Source organism: Schistocerca americana, chromosome 8 (genome assembly GCF_021461395.2).
Source record: "Schistocerca americana isolate TAMUIC-IGC-003095 chromosome 8, iqSchAmer2.1, whole genome shotgun sequence".
Taxonomy (NCBI): Eukaryota; Metazoa; Arthropoda; class Insecta; order Orthoptera; family Acrididae; genus Schistocerca; species Schistocerca americana.
The window spans coordinates 218,294,194-218,314,218 of NC_060126.1; positions in this window are offsets into that span (position 1 = coordinate 218,294,194).

Sequence of the window (20,025 nt, forward strand, 5' to 3'; positions counted from 1 at the left end):
ATTCCTAAAATGTCATACCAAATTGTGCTAAATGCATTATCTGAAAATTATTTCAAGCATCTAATTCATGAGCCCATGTGAATAGTTAACGGTTGTGAAAGCACACTATGTCTTAGCAACAAATAATCCTGAGCTAACAATGAGCATCAAAACAGATACTGGGATTAGTGAACACACAGTTGTCATTGTGAGACTGAATACTGTAACTCCCACATCTTCCAAAGATAAACGAAAAATAATTATACAAAAAAGCAGATAAAAATTCACTTGACACGTTCCTGAGAGACAATCTTCACTCCCATCAAATTAGTAATGTAAGTGTAGACCAGATGTGGCTTGAATTCAAAGAAATAGTATCAACAGCAATTGAGAGATTTATAACAAATAAATTAACAGATGATGGAGCTAATCTCCTTTGGTACGCAAAGTAGGTCAGAACACAGTTGCAGAAACAACTAAAAAAGTATGCCAAATTTAAACGAACCAAAATCTCCAAGATGTGCTATCTTTCACAGAAGCTTGAAATTTAGCACAGATTTCAGTGTGAGTATAATAGTTTCAAAGGCAAAACTTTGTGTTGAAACCTGGCAAAAAATCCAGAGAGAGTCTGGTCATATGTGAAGTATGTTAGCAGCAAGACACAATCGATGCCTTCTCTGTGTGATAGCAATGGAAATAATATTGACGACAGTGCTGCCAAAGCAGTTACTAAACACAGCCCTCCAAAATTCCTTTACCAAAGAAACTGAAGTAAATATTCCAGAATTCAAATTAAGAATTGAGCCTCCTCCGGCTCCTCTCATGTGGAAGGAGTCTACCTTCCACAGTCCCCCTCCTGTGGTCAAGTGGACACCAGCCAATGGCTGAAAGAGCCACTAGATGCTGGTCGAAGGGCTTCACGGTCTTCCTCTGTCCCTGAAGCTACTTTACAAGAAGCCATCCCAGCAAGCCCCTAAGGAACGGCGAGAGGGCAAACAAGCAAAGAAGAAGTCCGTTAGGAAATGGGAGACTGGTGGCGCCCACACCACCACTCCCTAATAGTTCTGCATCTGAGGACAAAGTAGAGATTCTGGCATCCCATGAGGTTCTAGATCTAGCCGACACCATGGATGCAATGGTACTGGCTGCGAACACTCAACCGGTGGCGGTAGGTGACCCTGAGGCATAATATTCCCTCTTCGTTACTTCGTGTCTTCCCAGACGATAGGAAGCATCCTTCTCTAATGGAATTGCGGCAGTTTTTTCTCCCACCTGACTGAGTTACCACAACTCTTTATGTGTTACATCTGCTTTCAGCATTGCCCTTCAGGAAACCTGGTTTCCCGCTATGCGGACCCCTGCGTTTCGTGGCTATCGGGGGTACTGCAAAAACCGTATGGACTGTGACAGACTTTCATGTGGCGTTTTTATCTATGTCCTTTATCTGTCTAGCGAACCTGTGACCCTCCAAACACTTTTAGAAGCTATGGGTGTCGAGGTGAGGACAACATAGCAAACTACCATCTATAGCATCTGCCTCCATCCAGATGGTGAAGCGCCGCACCATGCATTGGCTGCAATATTTTCCCAACTCTGCCTACCTTTTATACTTCTGGGTGATTTTTGCCCGTAACGCTATGGGGCGGAACGAACATTACTGGCCGTGGTAAAGATGTCCAGGACCTACTATCTCAGCTTGACCTTTGCCTTCTCAATACAAGAGCCCCCACACATTTCAGTGTGGCACATGACACATACTCGGCCATTGATCTCTTGATCTGCAGTCCCGGCCTTCTCCCATATATCCACTGAAGAGCTCACGATGATTTGTGTGGTAGTGACCACTTTCTGCTGTTCCTGCCCTTCCCCCAGTGTCACTCATCTGGATGCTTGCACAGATGGCAGATGGGCTCTTACGAAGGCTGATGGCCTGCTTTCACCACTGCTACCACCGTTGAATCTCCGTTGCATGGCAACATTGACAAAGTGATCCACAGCGTCACTACTATCATTGTTGCCACAGCTGAATCAGCAATCCCTTGTTCCTCACGTTGCCTGCGGCAGAAGTCAGTGCCTTGGTGGTCACGGGAAATCGCTGCGGCCATTCGAGACCATAGGTGGGCCCTCCAACTTCATAAGCACCACCCATCCCTGGAGAACTTCATTGCCTTCAAACAGCTCCATGCCTAGGTCCACCTACTTGTCACACAACGGTAGCAGGAGTGTTGGGAACGATACGTCTCCACCATTGGAACGTGAACCACTCCAGCCCAGGTTCGGATTAAGCTCCAATGACTTTACTGCTATCAGACCTCTGCATGTGTACCTGGAATTTCCACGCATGGAACTGTGTCCTCTGATCCAGACGTAATCGCAGAGCTTGCCAAGCAATATGCTCGCACCTCTGCGTCTGAGAAAGGGCATCCCTTTCATCTCCTCAAACAACAGGTAGAACGACAACACTTATCATTTGCTCCACGTCAGCCTGAGCCATGTAATGTTCCCTTCAGTGAGTGAGAATTTCTCAGTGCTCTTGCTGACTGTCCTGACACATCCCCTGGCCCAGACCATATCCATTCCAAATGATTAAGCATCTGTCAGCGGATTAGCAGTGCCATCGCCTTGCTGTCTTCAATCTCATCTGGAGTAATGAAAAATTCCCGTTGCAATGGTGGGAAAGTATCATCGTTGCAGTGCTAACCCGCTAGATGTGGATAGCTATCGTCCTATCAGCCTCACCAACATTCTGTGCAAGCTGCTTGAATGTATGGTGAGCCATTGGTTGTGTTGGCTCCTAGAGTCTTGGTGCCTTCTGGCTCCGTCCGAGTTTTTGCCTAGGACGTTCCACCACTGACAACTTGGCCCTCCTGGAGTCTGCCATTCAATCAGTCTTTTCCCAGTGACTACACCATATTGTCATCCTTTCTGATCCAGCAAATGCCTATGATACCACTTCGTGACACCACATCCTCACTAATCGGCATGAGTGGGGCTCTGGAGTCTGCTCTCAATTTTTATATGGAACTTCTTGTTGCTCCACACTTTCCGAGTTTCCTTCAGTGCTTCCTACAGTTTGCTCCTTATCCAAGAGAATGGGGTCCCACAGGACTCTGTCCTGAGTGACCCACTCTTTTTAATTGCTGTTAACAGTCTTGCACTAGCAGTAGGGTCCTCAGTATCTTCCCTCCTATAGGCTGATTATTTTTATATTTCCTTCTGCTCCTCTTCTATTGGTGCAGCTGAAGGCCTGTTGCAGGGAGCCATAGGAAAGGCACAGACGTAGCCTTCACTCATGGCTTTTAGTTTTCAGCTGCCAAGACTTGCATCACGCACTTATCGTCGTCGTAATGTCAACCCCCATCCAGAACTTTATCTTGATGACCAACTACTTGTAGTGGAGACTTACCACATTTTGGGACTGGTCTTCGATGCCCAGTTAACTTGGTTTTCCTCATCTTTGTCAGCTTAAGGAAAAGTGCTGGCGGCATCTTAATAGTATTTGATGTCTGAGCCACACCAACAGGGGTGCTGATTTCCCAACACTGCTGCAGCTGTACAAGGCTCTCGTGCAGTCCCATATTGACTATGGGAGCCTACTGTATGGTTCAGCATCGTCCTCCGTGCTGCAGCTGCTAGACCCTATCCACCACTGTGGAGTTTGGCTTGCTTTGGGAGCTTTTCGAATGAGCCCAGTGAATAGCCTCCTCGTGGAAGCTGGTGTTCCTCCATTGCAGCGCTCTGGCAGAAACTACTGCTTGCAAATTACACCACCCACATTCATAGTTCGGCTCACCACCCCAATTCATCTCCTTTTTCCTAAAATGGCAATCCATCCCCCGCAGTGGTGGCCCAGAACAGGACATACCCTTGCAGTTTGTGTCCGCCCACTTCTCACTGAACTTGACACTTTCCCACTACCACCTCACCTGCGGGTCCACTTACATACACCTCGATGGTCCATGCTTTGGTCACAACTTCGTTTGGATCTATCGCAACACCCAAAAGGCTCAGTTCCACCTGAGGCCCTCTGCCAGCAATTTTTCTCTATTCTCGGTAAGTTCCAGGGCTCAGAAATAGTCTAGACCGATGGATCAATGGTCAACAATCTTGTTGGTTTTGCTTCAGCTCATGTTGGACATACTAAACAGTGCTCCTTGCTGGCTGGCTGCAGTGTTTTCAGTGCACAGTTGGTAGCCATCTATCATGCTCTTGAGCATATCTGCTCCTGCGCTGGCGAGTCCTTCGTCATCCCTCAACCAGGCTTCCCTCGCCGTCCTTTGGTACTGGCTATCCAGGAGTCTCTCTAAGTCCTCGGCAACAGTGGACCAGTGACCTTCATTTGGACCCCAGGACATGTCGGGATCCTGGGCAATGAACTTGCTGACCGCCTGGCCAAATAGGCTACAAGTAAACCAATCTGGAGATTGGCATGCTGGAGACTGATCAAAGATCAGTCTTCCACTGCAAAGTTTTCGCGATCTGGGATACTGAATAGCACACCCTCAGTGCACCAAATAAACTATGTGTTATCAAGGAGGCAACGAATGAATGGCGGTCATCCAAGCAAGCCACTCGCTGGGACTCATCCTTTGCGGCTCCGCATCAGCCATATTTGGCTAACACATGGTCACCTCCATCACAAGGACCCACCTCGGTGTCGCTGTAGCTCACATATGATTTTTGTCCACATCTTGTTGAATTGCCCTATTTTAACCGCTCCGCAGTGGACTTTTAACCTTCCCATCATCCTGCCTCTGGTGTTTGACAACAATGCCTCATTGTCTAGTGTTGTTTTATTTGTATGGGGAGCTTTTATCACTCAATCTAAGGATGGGAACCTGGCCTTCTCTCCCAGGACTCCACTCTCCCTTGATTTTATCACTTCCTTACTCTTTCTTTGCTGTTTCTTTGCCTTGTTATTCTTCTTGTCCCTATTCGTGTTCATCTCGCGTTCCCTTTTAGGCTGGATATTTTAGGTCATTGCAGAGTGGCTGGCTCATCCTTCTTTATTCTTGTGATGAGCCAGCCTCAGCCACCTGCTATATTATTTTGATACCTTCCACTACTTTTCCTTTTAGTGTATGTTTTCCCCTTTTAGTTAGCTTCTTTCGCTTCATCTTTCCATGTGGTTCCCTGTTAGTTTTTCGCCCTTTTCCTTTCCCCTACTCCTTTTGGGAATTGTTTTAACTTGAGTCTTCTTTGTATGAGTAAAAATGGACTGATGACATTGTAGTTTGGTCCCTTTATAACCCAAACCATCCAACCTGTAACTTACAAGTAGATATTCTCAGAATAGTGAAGCAACCTAAATCACTTAATAAAAGCACCGGGCTGTATACCAGTTAGGTTCATTTCAGAGTATGCTGATGCAATAGGTCCATACTTAACAATTATAGACAACCAATCACTCAACCAAAGAGCTGTACCCAAAGACTGGAAATTTGCTCAGTTAACATCAATATTCAAGAAAGGTAGTAGGAATAATCCACTAAATTACAGGCCCGTATCATTAACATCGATACTTAGCAGGATCTGGGAACATATATATCGTGTTCAAATATTATGAGAAACCTCAAAGAGAACAGACTGTTGACACATAGTCAACACAGGTTTGGAAAACCTTCTTCTTCTTCTTCTGTGGCACTACAGTCCAGGATGAACCTTGGCCTTCCCAACGAGCTTCCGCCATCCATCACGATCACAATTCCCTCCTACAGTTTCTGCATCTGAGCTTCCGTAGGTCTTCTTCCACTCCATCCAGTCATCTTTGTCTTTCCAGATTACCAAAGAGAACCTTCTTTATCACCAGACTCCTCAATTCTTGCCACATGACCTCCTCATCTTATCCTTCCTGATTGTATGATTTCTGTTACAGGAGCATTGGCATATATAGTGTAAAATTCTGCATTGTACCTTTTTCTCCATTGTTTTCTCTCATACACAGGGCCAATTATTCTCCCAAAAACTTTCCTTTCAAATCCATCAAGGGCCATGTTTCCGAAGCATAAGTGAGAACTGGTCTAACAAGGGTTTTATAAATACTGAATTTTGTTGGGTAGCTGAGGAGTCTTGACCGGAATAAATTGCTTAAGGTGAAATATGCCTTATTTGCTGATATTAGCCTACTCTTAATTTCAGTTAAGATGTCATTAAAGAAAGTGACTGTGGAACCAATATACTTGAAGCTATCAACTCTTTCAAATGTGTATCCATTCACTCTCAAAGTTGACAGTATATTGGGTTGATATTCCTTCCCACAAGAAGGATTTAGTTTTATCTTCGTTTATCATAAGTCCCATATTCTTACTTGCTTGGCTTAAAGCTGTAAAAGCTTCTTTCAGTGCTGGTACTATCCGTGCTATGATGTCTACGTCATCTCCATATGCTAAAATCTGACTTGTAAAAGATAGTGTCCCTGGTCTGTAGGCCTGCTTCCCTAATCACCTTCTCGAGTGCTACATTAAATAATAAACATGCTAATGCATATCCTTTATGTAGCCCATTTTTTATTTTCCAGGGGTCTGAGTAATTTTCTCGAACTCGAATGCAACTTCTTATATAAGACATTATCATTTTAACCATTCTCAGGAGTTTTCCATGTATTCCCATCTCCTGCAAGGCATGAAACAACTAGTTTCTGTTGATTCTGTCATATGCAGCCTTAAAGTCAATAAAGAGGTGATGTGTTCCAGTTCTATATTCAACAGTTTTCTCCAAAATATGGCACATGTTGAAAATCTGGTCTATTGTTGACCTTCCTCGTTGAAATCCACTTTGGTATATTCCAATTTCTTTATCTACCTGTGTGAGCAGCCGATCAAAAATAATATTAGGTAACATCTCGTACCCCAGGGTCAGGAGGGTGATTCCACGGTGGTTTCTACACTCCATTTGGTTACCCTTTTTATGTATGGGACATAATATTCCTTCATTCCGTTCATCTGGTATCCTTTCCTGTTCCCATATGAGAGTGATAAGTTCAAACAGAGACTTCTCTAATGTTGCTCCTCCACATTTTTAGCAACTCTGCAGGAATGCTATCAATGCCGGGAGCCGTGTTATTCTTCTGTTTCCTTAAAGTTTTTTTAACGTCCTCTAACCCTGGACCATCCAGTGGCTGTTCATCATCCAATCCTTGCTCACAGTCATTATAGATATCCTCTGCTTGCTCTATCTCTCGATTCAGCAGGTCATTAAAAGTATCTTTGCCATCTTTCCAGAGCCTGTTTACTCTCACTTACTATGTTTCCTTCTTCATCCCTAATCAAGCTGGTTTTTGGAGCAAACTGTCTTCTAGCATTATTTACTTTTATAAAGAACTTCCTTGTTTCATTCTTCTTGTTGGACAATTCCATACATTCTATTTCAGCCTTAGTCATTCCCTTTTCTTTCGGCGATGTGTCATCTTTTCGATCCTCCTCTTCTCTCAATAATCCTCCAACAAGCTTCTTGTGCAGTTCTCCTGTAATGTCTTTTGGTATGCAGTGTTCTTTTCTTCAGTCACTCTCTTACACTCTTCATCAAACCATGTGGGTCTTATTGATTTTCTCTCCATACCTAGTGTTTCCTCAGCTGAAATGTCTGTAGCTCTTTTTATAGTCAGCCATTTTTGTTTTATCATTACTTGCTGTTTGTTTGCCTTGTTATTCTTCTTGTCCCTATGTGTGTTCATCTCGCCTTCTCTTTTGAGCTGGAGATTTTAGTGTATCACAGAGTGACTGGGTCATCCTTTTTTTATACTTGTGAACAGCCAGCCTCGGCCACCTGCTATATTATTTTAATACATTTCACTACTTTTCCTTTTAGTGTTAATTTTCCCCTTTTGGTTAGCTTCTTTTGGTTTTTCTTTCCATGTGGCTCCCTGTTAGTTTTTCGCCCTTTTCCTTTCCCCTACTCCTTTTGGGAATTGTTTTAACTTGAGTCTTGTTTCAGTGTGGATAAAGGGACTGATGACACGGTAGTTTGGTCCCTTTAAACCCCAAACCAACCAACCTGTAACTTACAAGTAGATATTCTCAGAATAATGAAGAAACCTAAATCACTTAATAAAAGCAACTCTTCTGGCCTGGGCTGTATACCAGTTAGGTTTATTTCAGAGTATGCTGATGCAATAGCTCCATACTTACTAGTCATAGACAACCAAACACCCAACAAAAGATCTGTACCCAACGACTGGAAACTTACTCAGTTAACACCAATATTCAAGAAAGGTAATAGGAATAATCCACTAAATTACAGGTCCATATCATTAATGTTGATACGTAGCAGGATCTGGGAACATATATCGAGTTCAAACATTATGAAAAACCTTGAAGAGAACGGTCTGTTGACACAAAATCAACACGGATTTGGAAAACATTGTTCTTGTGAAACACGTCTATCTCTACACACGCAAAGTGTTTACTGCTATTGACAAGCGATTTCAAATTGACTCTGTATTTCTAGATTTCCAGAAGGCTTTCAACATTGTACCACACACGCGGCTTACAGTGAAATTGCGTGCATATGGAATATTGTCTCAGTTATGTGACTGGATTTTTGTGAGTTCCTGTTAGAGGTGTGACAGTTTGTAGTAATTGATGGTAAATTATCGATTAAAACAGAAATGATTTCTGGTGTTACCCAAGGTAGTGTTATAGGCTCTCACCCGTTCCTTGCCTATATAAACGACTTCGAAGACATTCTGAGCAGTTGTTTTAAGTTGTTTGCAGATAATGCTGTCATTTATCATCTAGTAAAGTCATCAGAAGATCAAACCAAATTGCGAAATGGTTTAGAAACGAGATCTGTATGATGTGAAAATTGGCAAGTGATCCTAAATAATGAGAAGTGCGACATCATCCACGAGTGCTTAAAGGATTCGGTTAAACTTTGGTTACAAGATAGATCAATCAAATCTAAAGGCCATAAATTAAACTAAATACCTACAAATTACAATTACAAACAACTTAAATTGGAAAGAACACACAGAAAATGCTGTGGGTAAGGCAAAACAAAGATTGCATTTTATTGGCAGAACATTTAGAAAATGTAACAGACTGCTTACATTACGCTTGTCCGTCCTCATTTGGAGTACTGCTACATGGCGTGGGATCCTTACCAGCAAGAATTAATGGAGTTCATTGAGAAAGTTCAAAGGAGAGCAGCATGTTTTATTATCGCGAAGTCAGTGTCACTGACATAATAAAGGATTTGGGGTGAACATCATTAAGACAAAGGTGTTTTTTGTTGCAGCAGAATCTTCTTGCTAAATTTCAATTGCCAACTTTGTCCTCCGAATGCAAAAATATTTTGTTGATGCCAATCTACATAGGGAGAAATGATCATCATAATAAAATAAGGAAATCACAGCTTGCACAGAAAAATGTAGGTATTGGTTTTTTCCGCGCACTTTTCGAGATTGAAATAATAGAGAATTATTGCGAAGGTAGCTTGATGAACCCTCTACCAGGCACTTAAGTGTGATTTGCAGAGTATGTCGATATAGCCCTTCAAAATTTGACAACATTGTCAAAAGCTTTTTTTTATACATCTACAAATGTTATAAACATAGGTTTAACTTTATTTGATGTATCTTCTCAGACAGGTTGTAGAGTCAGTATTACCTTGTGTGTTCCTAAACATCTTCAGGTCCAAAGTGATCTTCCAGTGTTCAGCCTCTACCAGTTTTTCCAGTCTTCTGTAGATAATTTGTGTCAATATTTTTCAGCCAAGACTTATTACACTGATGCATCTTCCAAGGATCTCAATAATTCGGAAGGAATTTTGTCTGCTCTAGGAGCCTTGTTTTCCCTTACATATTTCAATGTTCTGTCAAATTCTTCTCCAGTATCATATCTCCCATCACATCTTCACCTACTTTCTCTTCTCTGTCTATAAGAGGTGTCTTCAAACTACGGCCCGCGGGCCGAAACCGGCCCGCGAGGGCCGGCAAACCGATCCGCGTTAGCTGGCCGGACATCCCCCGTATCCGGCCCGCCAAATATTTGAGGTGGTACCTATACTGCCAACAATTGAATTTCGAGGCCTATCGCAACCAATAAACCGCGACATTGTCGGAGCTCTATCTTCACAAAGCGGAAGGTCATGATTAAACTTGTGGCTATCCGCAATTAAAAGACAGATCATTCACCGTGCGATAGTGAAAAAAAAGAAAGAACGGTTGACAGACTAGTTTGGCGAAAAAATTTCTTTGCATTTTTATTCTACTTACGAGTCTGGTGCAAGTCTTTCAAATGGACGCCACTTCGGCGACTAGCCTTAGTAATCAATCATTATGGAAGATGCTTCTTAAGCGAGGTTTCACTTTCTTGTGATTAGGTTGTAAAATACACATAGCAAGTAAATCGTATAAAATATTTTTATTTAAAGGCAATTTAAAGAAAATACAATACCTGGTGCACATAACGATATTGGATATTTTAGTTGTAACTGATGTATAAAAATAACTGTAATTAATTTATATCTTGCAAACTCACAGTGTTAAAGTATTCATGTAAAGAAATTTAACATCTTAGTGATAATTAGTGACTTTCATGTAGCTGTAACTTTCCTTTCATAATTACCTCCAGTTGTGGATCAAGTTTACTGGTAGAGATAATCATCAGCGACTTCAAATGCTCATCACTTAATTTTGATCTGTAAATACTTTTCGCATGTTTAATTTTGGAGAAAGTTTTTTCACACAATTTCTTTAAAAAAAGTCGCTACATTGAAAATCAATAATTTCAAACTGAAGTTCTGCTGGTAACGCTTCTATATCAACGTCAAAGGGATTTTGAAATATCTTGATATCGTTTGAATTTGCATCGATATCTGAAAAACGTGATTCAAAATTAATTTTTAAAGCGCCCAAAGCTTCAATTGCGAAAGTTACAGGAAACATACTGGGATAAAGATTTTCAATAATCTACCCAACCATATTAAATCAATAGGTAAACTCTGTAGTTTTAAGGCTGAAGTAAAGGCATATTTAATTGATCATAGCTTTTACAGTCTGACAGAATATATAAAAGCCAAACAACAAAAATAAAGATGCATTATTAATATTCTACTTTGTATATTGCCTGTAATGTTTGTTGTATGTATGAATCTTTGCTAAATTACTTCAATATCTAGTCCTTAGGATTGCAATACAAACTGTATTTTATCTTGTAAATACCTAACCATGTCCAATATCTTTGTATATATTCTATACATATAGGATTTGAAGGACTAAAATAAATAAATAAATAAACGGAATCTCAGTTTGCTGACAATGTTTGGCATGTATTAAAATGCGTGAAGCATATTTTGTTCAACTGAGATTGAAACAAAGCAGTCTTTTGTCGAAAGGACTTAACATGCGTGTATAAATCAGACAGAAGCTGGTTTTCACCTTGCAATTTTAAATTAAGGTAATTCATATGTTTACTTAAGTCTATAAAATGCTAGCTTCCATAACTACTCACCGTTCCGTAACTCAGCCAGAGGGCGATTCCTTTCGTTCAAAAAAAATTGTTACTGTTCGGAGTTCAAAAAAATGGGTCAGAACTTTACCGGGCTCTGCAGTATAATATGGCAAGTCGCTTTCCTCAATATCGTCAAGAAACTCGGGGAACTGGCGATGACTGAGTGCATGGGATCTGATATAATTAACAACTGAAATAACTGGCTTTAAAACTTCTGACATATCTAAATGTTTTCCACACAAAGGTGAATAATACAATGCACTACTAACGGTTTTGAGCCACCGTCATTTTCTATGGCCTTAGAAAGGAGAGCAACAACACCTTTATTTTTCCCACACATGTTTTTGCCTCCATCAGTTGTAATACATTTTAATTTCTTCCACTGAAGATTGTTTTTCTGAACTGCCCTTTCAACTCCTTTAAAAATATCTTCGCCAGTGGTCGTCCAATGAATACTGTGAACATTAAGGAGCTCTTCACATACTTCATAATATTTGTCAATCCTTCGAATAAAAAGTAGTACTTGAGCAGTATCTGATATATCTGTTGACTCATCCACAGCCAAAGAGAACAAGTCTAAGTCTTGATTTTTGTCACGCAGTTGTGCTGATATATTTTGTGCAATGTCATCTATTCTTCGAGCCACAGTGTTTGCCGACAAACTGATGTTTTTAAGTACATTAACTTTATCTGGACACATTTCTTCTGGTGTTGCAATAATGCAGTTCTTAATTACTTCACCGTCAGTATATGGCTTACACTGTTTCGCTACTAAATGAGCCGCACGAAAACTAGCACGAGTTGCTGCATGTTGCTCAGTATTTACTTTCTTAAACAGCGACTGCTGGGATTTAGCTGCCGTTTCAGAGACTCATACATTTCTAATCGTTCGCATCCTCTAAACTTGGAGTAATCCTGAAACTGCTTAGTCTCATAATGACGTTTTATATTGTATTCTTTGAAGACTGATATTGCTTCATTGCAAATAATACACATTGGTTTGTTGCTTGACTCCACCACGAAATATTGACATCCCCACTGCTCTTTAAAAATTCTACATTCACTGTCAACCTTTCGTTTCTTTTCCATATTTGTACAGAACTTCACAAAGACTGTAACCTGAAAAAAAATTGTGCTATTTAATACTAATTGCAATTTAATACTAATAAAACTAGGGAGTAGTCTGCCTAAACAAAATGCAATGAATTTATTTTTAAGGTACTTTAATTATTAAATTAAGTACTCACAATTACACTGTAGTTGCACTAAGAAGTACAGTGAAAAAATACTCAAGTCGTGCTATACGTATTTCGGTTTTTAGATTTTCCTTGTCTCTTCAAATTCAAACTTTGAATTGTCCCACACTTCGTCGTGTCACCTACTAGTACAGCGCATAAAACACTAAAAAACTCGTGAGACACTCGCAACATAGACACAATCACGCAACAGAACTGTCAAATATATGCTCTGGCTCTGCTTCTCGCTACAAGACTACATACCTAAACTTATTGTTGCACCGTTTGAAATAACAATGCGTTGACATACTCTACCTCTGTTACGTCTTGCAGCAATAGTGTTGAGTTTGCAGGACGCTTTCGTGAAGAATGTTCAGTGATAAAATACGCCAGAATTTCGGTGAGGTACGTCCACCAATCAAAATTATGTAATTAAATAAAAATCGTAGTTCTTTTCAGTGCTAGCTATTCCCACAACCTTAGATTTTTGCGACTTCATCTTTCCTTTAGCCTAGGGTGTCCATTTCTTTTTCATTGAAAAAGGGGACATTTAAAATAAATTACAGAAAAACCTGGGACAATGAAGAAAAAAACGGGACATAAATATTGTATTGACTAAATTTGATACACATACAAGTTTACCTTTACAACGTGCACTCAGATGGTCCCAAATCACTTTTTACAATTATTCTGCCACACTATCGCCGTACTCTCCACTTTTATGTACTTTATCAAGAAGTGCATTTTCGTTTGAAATTGTATCATAAAAGTCGGTACATGATACACCATCAAAGTGTGTTTTGACAGTGAGCAAGGCCCTCACTGTTTCAACTTTCATTCTGTTTTTTTTTTTTTTTTTTCATCTGACCACAAAGAGTTCACTAAGGAAAACACACGTTCCACAGCAGCATTTGACCCAGGAAATGCCAGACAGAACTCCACCAAATGAATCATGTTTTTCATGTTAATGTTTTTACTATTGAAAGAAGCAAATATTTTACACCACGTTGCACTAACACGTTCTTTGTCTCCTTCACGTTTTATGATGTTCTGTGCATGTGAAAATTCATCGAACAGTTTGTCTTCATTAACAGGAAAATTCGGTACAATACTTTGAACAAAAACACAAGTCCTGAATATCCTTCCACTGTAGCTGCTCCTTTTCTGTATTAACCCACTCAAATGCTTTAAAAGGTGTGAGAAATGGTAAACACCATTCTTTAATATACTCAATGCAAGAGTCATAGAAGATGTCAACATAAATATGACATTGTTCTACAGTAATTTCACCCTCTTCTTCCAGCTTTCTTAGAGTCTCATGCACAAAGGATGTGAGAAATCTTTTAGGTTTTCTACATTGTAATTTGCCCAATAATTTGTTTATTTCTTGATAAACTTCCACTATTGTGATTTCTTGTTCCTCAAACACATTTAATTGTTGTGGAGAAAGGATTTAGCTGGCTAACAAGAAAATGTAGAAGAACAATAGACACAGGGTTATCAAAGAATTGTTTAAGGATAACAGTACACTTATCAAGGGAAATGAAATATGATTTCAAAGCAGGAAATATCACTACAATTCTTTCCAATGCTGGTAGCAGAGATACCCACCTTGTCTTGCTGTGCCCAAATACAGTTTTGTATTCAGTTTCAGTAAACTTACAGAATGACTTCAGAGATTTAACACTTACTGTATATATGTGGAAATGCTGATAGATTTTGTTTACAATTAACTGGCAGTCAATGGGTAGGCAATGTGAGCCAGTTTGTAAGGAATTGTGCACCACATGTGCTGGACAGCCAACACCTACTATGTTATTCACTGTGTTTTGTTGCAGTTTATAGAACAAATTGTTTTTCCTTTCCTCTGCTTACCACCAAAATTGGTGTTAGTGTTATATGCAGAAACTGCAATCACCTTTCCCTCAATATCATATTTCTTTAAAACCTCCAGCACAATTCTGAAGTAAATCTGAAATTTCTCCAGCTAAATTAACCATTTCGAGCACTTTCACCATGATGACATTTTCAGGGTGAAAATACCTGATAAGGAGAGGAACCAACTTCAAATCCAGATGATTCAATGTATCAATCATTACAGAAATGAATCGAGCACTTTTCAGTTAATTTAAAACCTGTTGAGCTGCATGTGGTGCAATAACATTTGAAATGATTGCATTACATTTTGTGTGTCCACACGTGAATTTAGCATTGAAAGGTTTTTTACCAACTGCTGTAATACAGTCCATTGACTTAAAGGTATGGTTATGCATCGCACTGTGGTATGCAAACGTAGCTTCTTGTGCTGCCAACTGCCTATCCATTTCTGTTACTGATTTTAAGTTTACATAGTAGTCACTCACGCATTTATTTGCTCTTTTCGTTTGATCACTCATGCGATGTTTCTTCGTCTTAATGTGATTCACAATGTCAGACCTTCCACCATGACCAATAGCAAATTTTGATCTGCACAACGTACATTCTACAGTTTCTCCACTACCAGTGATATAAGGAAACTCGCTTTTTATATTGCTGTTAAAATTACACTTTCGTTTAGGCGTAATGAAACGGTGATTGCTCAGTGTAAATCATTAACAATGTGGTGACGAAAGCCAGAGCGCAAGTATCAGTGGTGTAGAGTATCTCTGGACCGAAAGGACGGATTCAGTGGATCGATTTAGAAGAATCTTCGTTGTTATTCGTAACCTATAGTGCGTTTAAAATTACTTGCGATTTTTGACAGTTCAGTACATGTTTGGGGTATGCTGAAAACCATCACACGCTTCCTAGCGTAAATAATTACGCAGTTAATAGCAAGTCTAACAAGCAGTACTTTACGCAAGCGGAATCATAAAAAACGGGACATTTGAGCGTCCCCAAAAAACTTTGGGGACAGCGGGACATTTTGGTACAAAACGGGACTGTCCCGAGAAAAACGGGACGAATGGACACCCTACTTTAGCCTTAAATTACGGTGATCATGGAGTGCTAGGGTGCTTTAATCCCACTAGTAGATCTTGGCCCCGTGTGACTTCGTGGAGGACTCAATGTAGCCCGCGGACTAAAAAGTTTGAAGACCCCTGACCTAAAGTATGTGGTACTTGTCTCGAACTTTTATGCATGAAGCCACACCTCTCGGAATCATCAGGAATGGAAATTCCTGTGGGAAGGTGTTGGGCATTTATGAAGATGCAGTGATTTTTGTTACCACTACATAGTATTGGAAAAAGAGGAAATATTATAGAAATCTGAAGATGGTTTGACAGTAACACAATAATAGTTAGCACAATTTCAAATTGCAGTATACAGCAATAATATATGGGCTCGACCACAAAATTGGTTAACATTGAAGCCTTCTAAATCAGAATGTTGCCATTCAGAGGCTACTTGCGCATCAAATTGCCAGAAGCATACAGTGTCTTCCTGGGCACTCTCAGTCCAATTCCTTTGATTTACACTAATACTTTTTGGAGGCAAATGTTCTGTCAAGTAGCTATAGACACAGTTGCAACAACTATTGCAGAAATGAAAATGAATTCTTGAGCAGCACAAAGGCTACAATCATATTACAGTTTGATGTTTCTGTCAAAACATATTAAGCATGTTACTAAGAAAAATAGGCCTTCTGTATCACTACAGGAAACTGAAAAATTTAAAAGCACTCCTACAGATGTACTGTATATAACAAAGTATCACTTGAAAGTCATAGAAATTTAACAGACGCACCTAGATGGATATGAGGTAGTATCGCATTACAGTAGGTGTGATATGAGGAAAAGAGCAGTGGCTATATACAAAAAAAGTGGAGTAAAGTTCCAGATCTTACTCTTTCGTGAATTCTGCATTGAAAAACTCTGAGGACTGTGTGTAATGACTAACCTTGCTGAACATACAAGCCAGCAGTTCTGACAGAGTATATGACCCTCACAGCAAATCTTTTAAACTTCGTTTCTCAATCAAAGAGGGTAGTAATAAGATTTGATTGCAATAACTAGTTAATGTTGTGTTGGATAGTTGTGATCAAGGGTAACTGACAGCCAGCTATGGTATGACCCTCACAGTAACATTCTGAACAGGAACAGAAGGGCATTGTTAAGGGCAATTGATAATTTCAACAGACTTGTTAGTATGGGTCTACATCTACATTTATGTCTTTACCCTGAAAATCACCGTGAAGCACATAGCAGAGGGTACATCCCATTGTACCAGTTATTAAGATTTCTTCCCGTTCTGTTTACATATGGAGTGCGAAAAGAATGAGTGTTTGAATGCCTTTGTGCATGCTGTAGTTATTCTAATCTTGTCCTCACAGTCCCTATATGTGTAATACATTCTGGGTTGCAGTACATTCCTGGAGTCATCATTTACAGCTGGTTCTTGATACCTTGTTAATAGACTTTCATGGGGTAGTTAACATCCATCTTCAAGAATGTTCCAGTTCAGTCCCTTTAGTATCTCTGTGACATTCTCTCACGGATCAAACAAACCTGTGCCCACTCATGCTGCCCTTCTCAGTATACTGGGTGATCAAAAAGTCAGTATAAATTTGAAAACTGTATAAATCATGGAATAATATAGATAGAGAGGTACAAATTGACGCATATGCTTGGAATGACATAAGGTTTTATTAGAACCAAACAAAAAACAAAGTTCACAAAATGTCCGACAGATGGCGCTTCATCTGATCAGAATAGCAATAATTAGCATAACAAAGTAAGACAAAGCAAAGATGATGTTCTTTACAGGGAATGCTCAATATGTCCATCATCATTCCCCAACAATAGCTGTAGTCGAGGAATAATGTTGTGAACAGCACTGTAAAGCATGTCCGAAGTTATGGTGAGGCATTAGTGTCAGATGTTGTCTTTCAGCATCCCTAGAGATGTCGGTCGATCACGAGACACTTGCGACTTCGGTTAACCCCAAAGTCAATAATCGCACGGACTGAAGTCTGGGGACGTGGGAGACCAAGCACGACGAAAGTGGCGGCTGAGCATACGATCATCACTAAACGACGCGCGCAAGAGATCTTTCACGCGTCTAGCAATATTGGGCGGAGCGCCATCCTGCATAAACATCGTATGTTCCAGCAGGTGTTTATCAGCCAGGCTGGAGATGATGCGATTCTGTAACATATCGGCGTACCTCTCACCCGTCACGGTAGCAGTTACAAAACCAGAATCACGTATTTACTCGAAGAAAAAAGACCCGATAACGGTAGATGTGATAAATCCAACCCGTACCGTGACTTTCTCGTTGTGTAATGGAGTTTCCACGACAGTTCTAGGATTTTCGGTAGCCCAAATTCTGCAGTTGTGGGCGTTGACAGACCCTTGGAGCGTGAGATGAGCTTCGTCGGTCCACAACACATTACTCAAACAATTGTCATCTTCCGCCGTCTTTTGAAACGCCCACACCGCAAATGCCCTCCGCTTCGCTAAATCGCCAGGTAACAGTTCATGATGCCGATGGATTTTGCACGGATAGCATCGGAGGGTGCGCCTAAGTGCCCACCAAACAGTAGTGTATGGAATGCTGGTGTGACGTGCGACTGCAGGAGCGCTGACTTCCCTGTGCATAGACGAACCCGCTACAGTTTGCATTTCTTCCTGAACTGTCTCAGCAGCATTATGCCTTGTGCTCGACGGGCACTATGGGATCTATCGTCTAAACAACCTGTAGCTTCGAACTTCGATATCATTCTAGCCACAGTTGCATTTGTCAATGGACCTTTACCCGTTCGAATCCCCTTCCTATGGCGATAGGATCGTAACGCTGAACTAGCACATTCCCCATTCTGATAATACAGCTTCACTAAAAGCACCTTTTCAGGTAACATCAACATGCTGCGACTGCTGACGCATCTGTTTTCTCTCTCTCATTACAGCTCCTTTTATACACGATTGTCATGCGCCATGCGCCATCTGCCGGACATTTTGTGAACTTTGTTTTTTGTTTGGTTGTAATAAAACCCCATGTCATTCCAAGCATGTGTGTCAATTTTTACCTCTCTATCTACATTATTCCATGGTTTATTAAGTTTTCAAATTTTGATCACCTGGTACAACATCCCGTGTTAATCCTATTTGATACGGATTCCACACAATTGAGCAATCTTCTAGAATGGATTGCACAAGTGAGTTGTAAGCAAACTGCATTGTAGATTGGTTGCATTTCTCCAGTATTCTACCAATAAACCAAATCTGCCACCTACTGTACCAACGACCGAGCCTATGTGGTCGTTTTATTTCATGTCCCAATGAGGTGCTACACACATGTATCTGTTTGTATATTATAGTCATAGAATATATTTTCTCGTTTTGTGAAGTTCACAATTTTATACTTATGAACAGCTGCTACCATGTCTCAAGTGAGAAGTCCATACCTGAAAAAAATAGTAAAATAAACGCATTAAGAAACTGAAAACACACGTGGCGTGATCACTGTCTCAAATTATTAAAAAAAATAAACTGTGTGCACAGTTTGGGTCAATCCCATAGATTTTTCATGAAAACGCCCAGATAAAATCATAAAAAATGTTACATAGTATTGAGTAATTTAATTATCAGTGTCTTTAATAAAATGGTTACACAGAGTAGTATAATGGATACAGAATAGATAAATCACAAATTTGGACTGTTGGTGTCCCCTGTAAGTAAGAGAGAGTGGGGCTAGTGTGGACGGGGGCCAGAGTGGACACAGAATTATTTCAGTGAAATAATCTTTGGAACTTTTGTATGCCATGTTGGTAGTTCTGTAGCATGTAGTTAACAATCAAACAAAATTTGGTGCCAGTCTGGTTATTGTTGCAAGCTAGAGAAGTGAAAATTCGATTTTTGTCCTTTCTATTCGGTTTTTGTCATAAACAAATTTCAAGATTACTCCAAAAGGTTAGTACTGAACATATTATCAGTTCTCCTTTATAAATTTATAAAGATTTCCCAAAATTTTTCTTGCATAATGTTTCATCTAAATACGACACATTTGCTACACTTTGATTTCATATCCAAAAATGACCCATTGGGGCAAGTGTGGACACTTGAAGAGGGGCATGTGTGGACAGCGTCCACTGTTACCCCAGTCCTGATTTAGAACAGATGCCAACTTTTAGTTTAATAATTTTATGTTTATAAATGATTTTAGTAAATTATCTATATTGTAGATTGTGAGGGAACATATCTGTAAAGCCGACAGTGCTAACGTTGATGAAGAAAAGTTTAGAAAGCAGTAATAGAAGTTTTGTTCAAAACAGGGAATATTCGATGAACTGCAGAGAAATTTGCATTAAACGAGTCTATGCTACAGAAACGCATCACCACTGATAAGAAATAAGAAAGCATTCAGATCCATCCAGGTGAGTT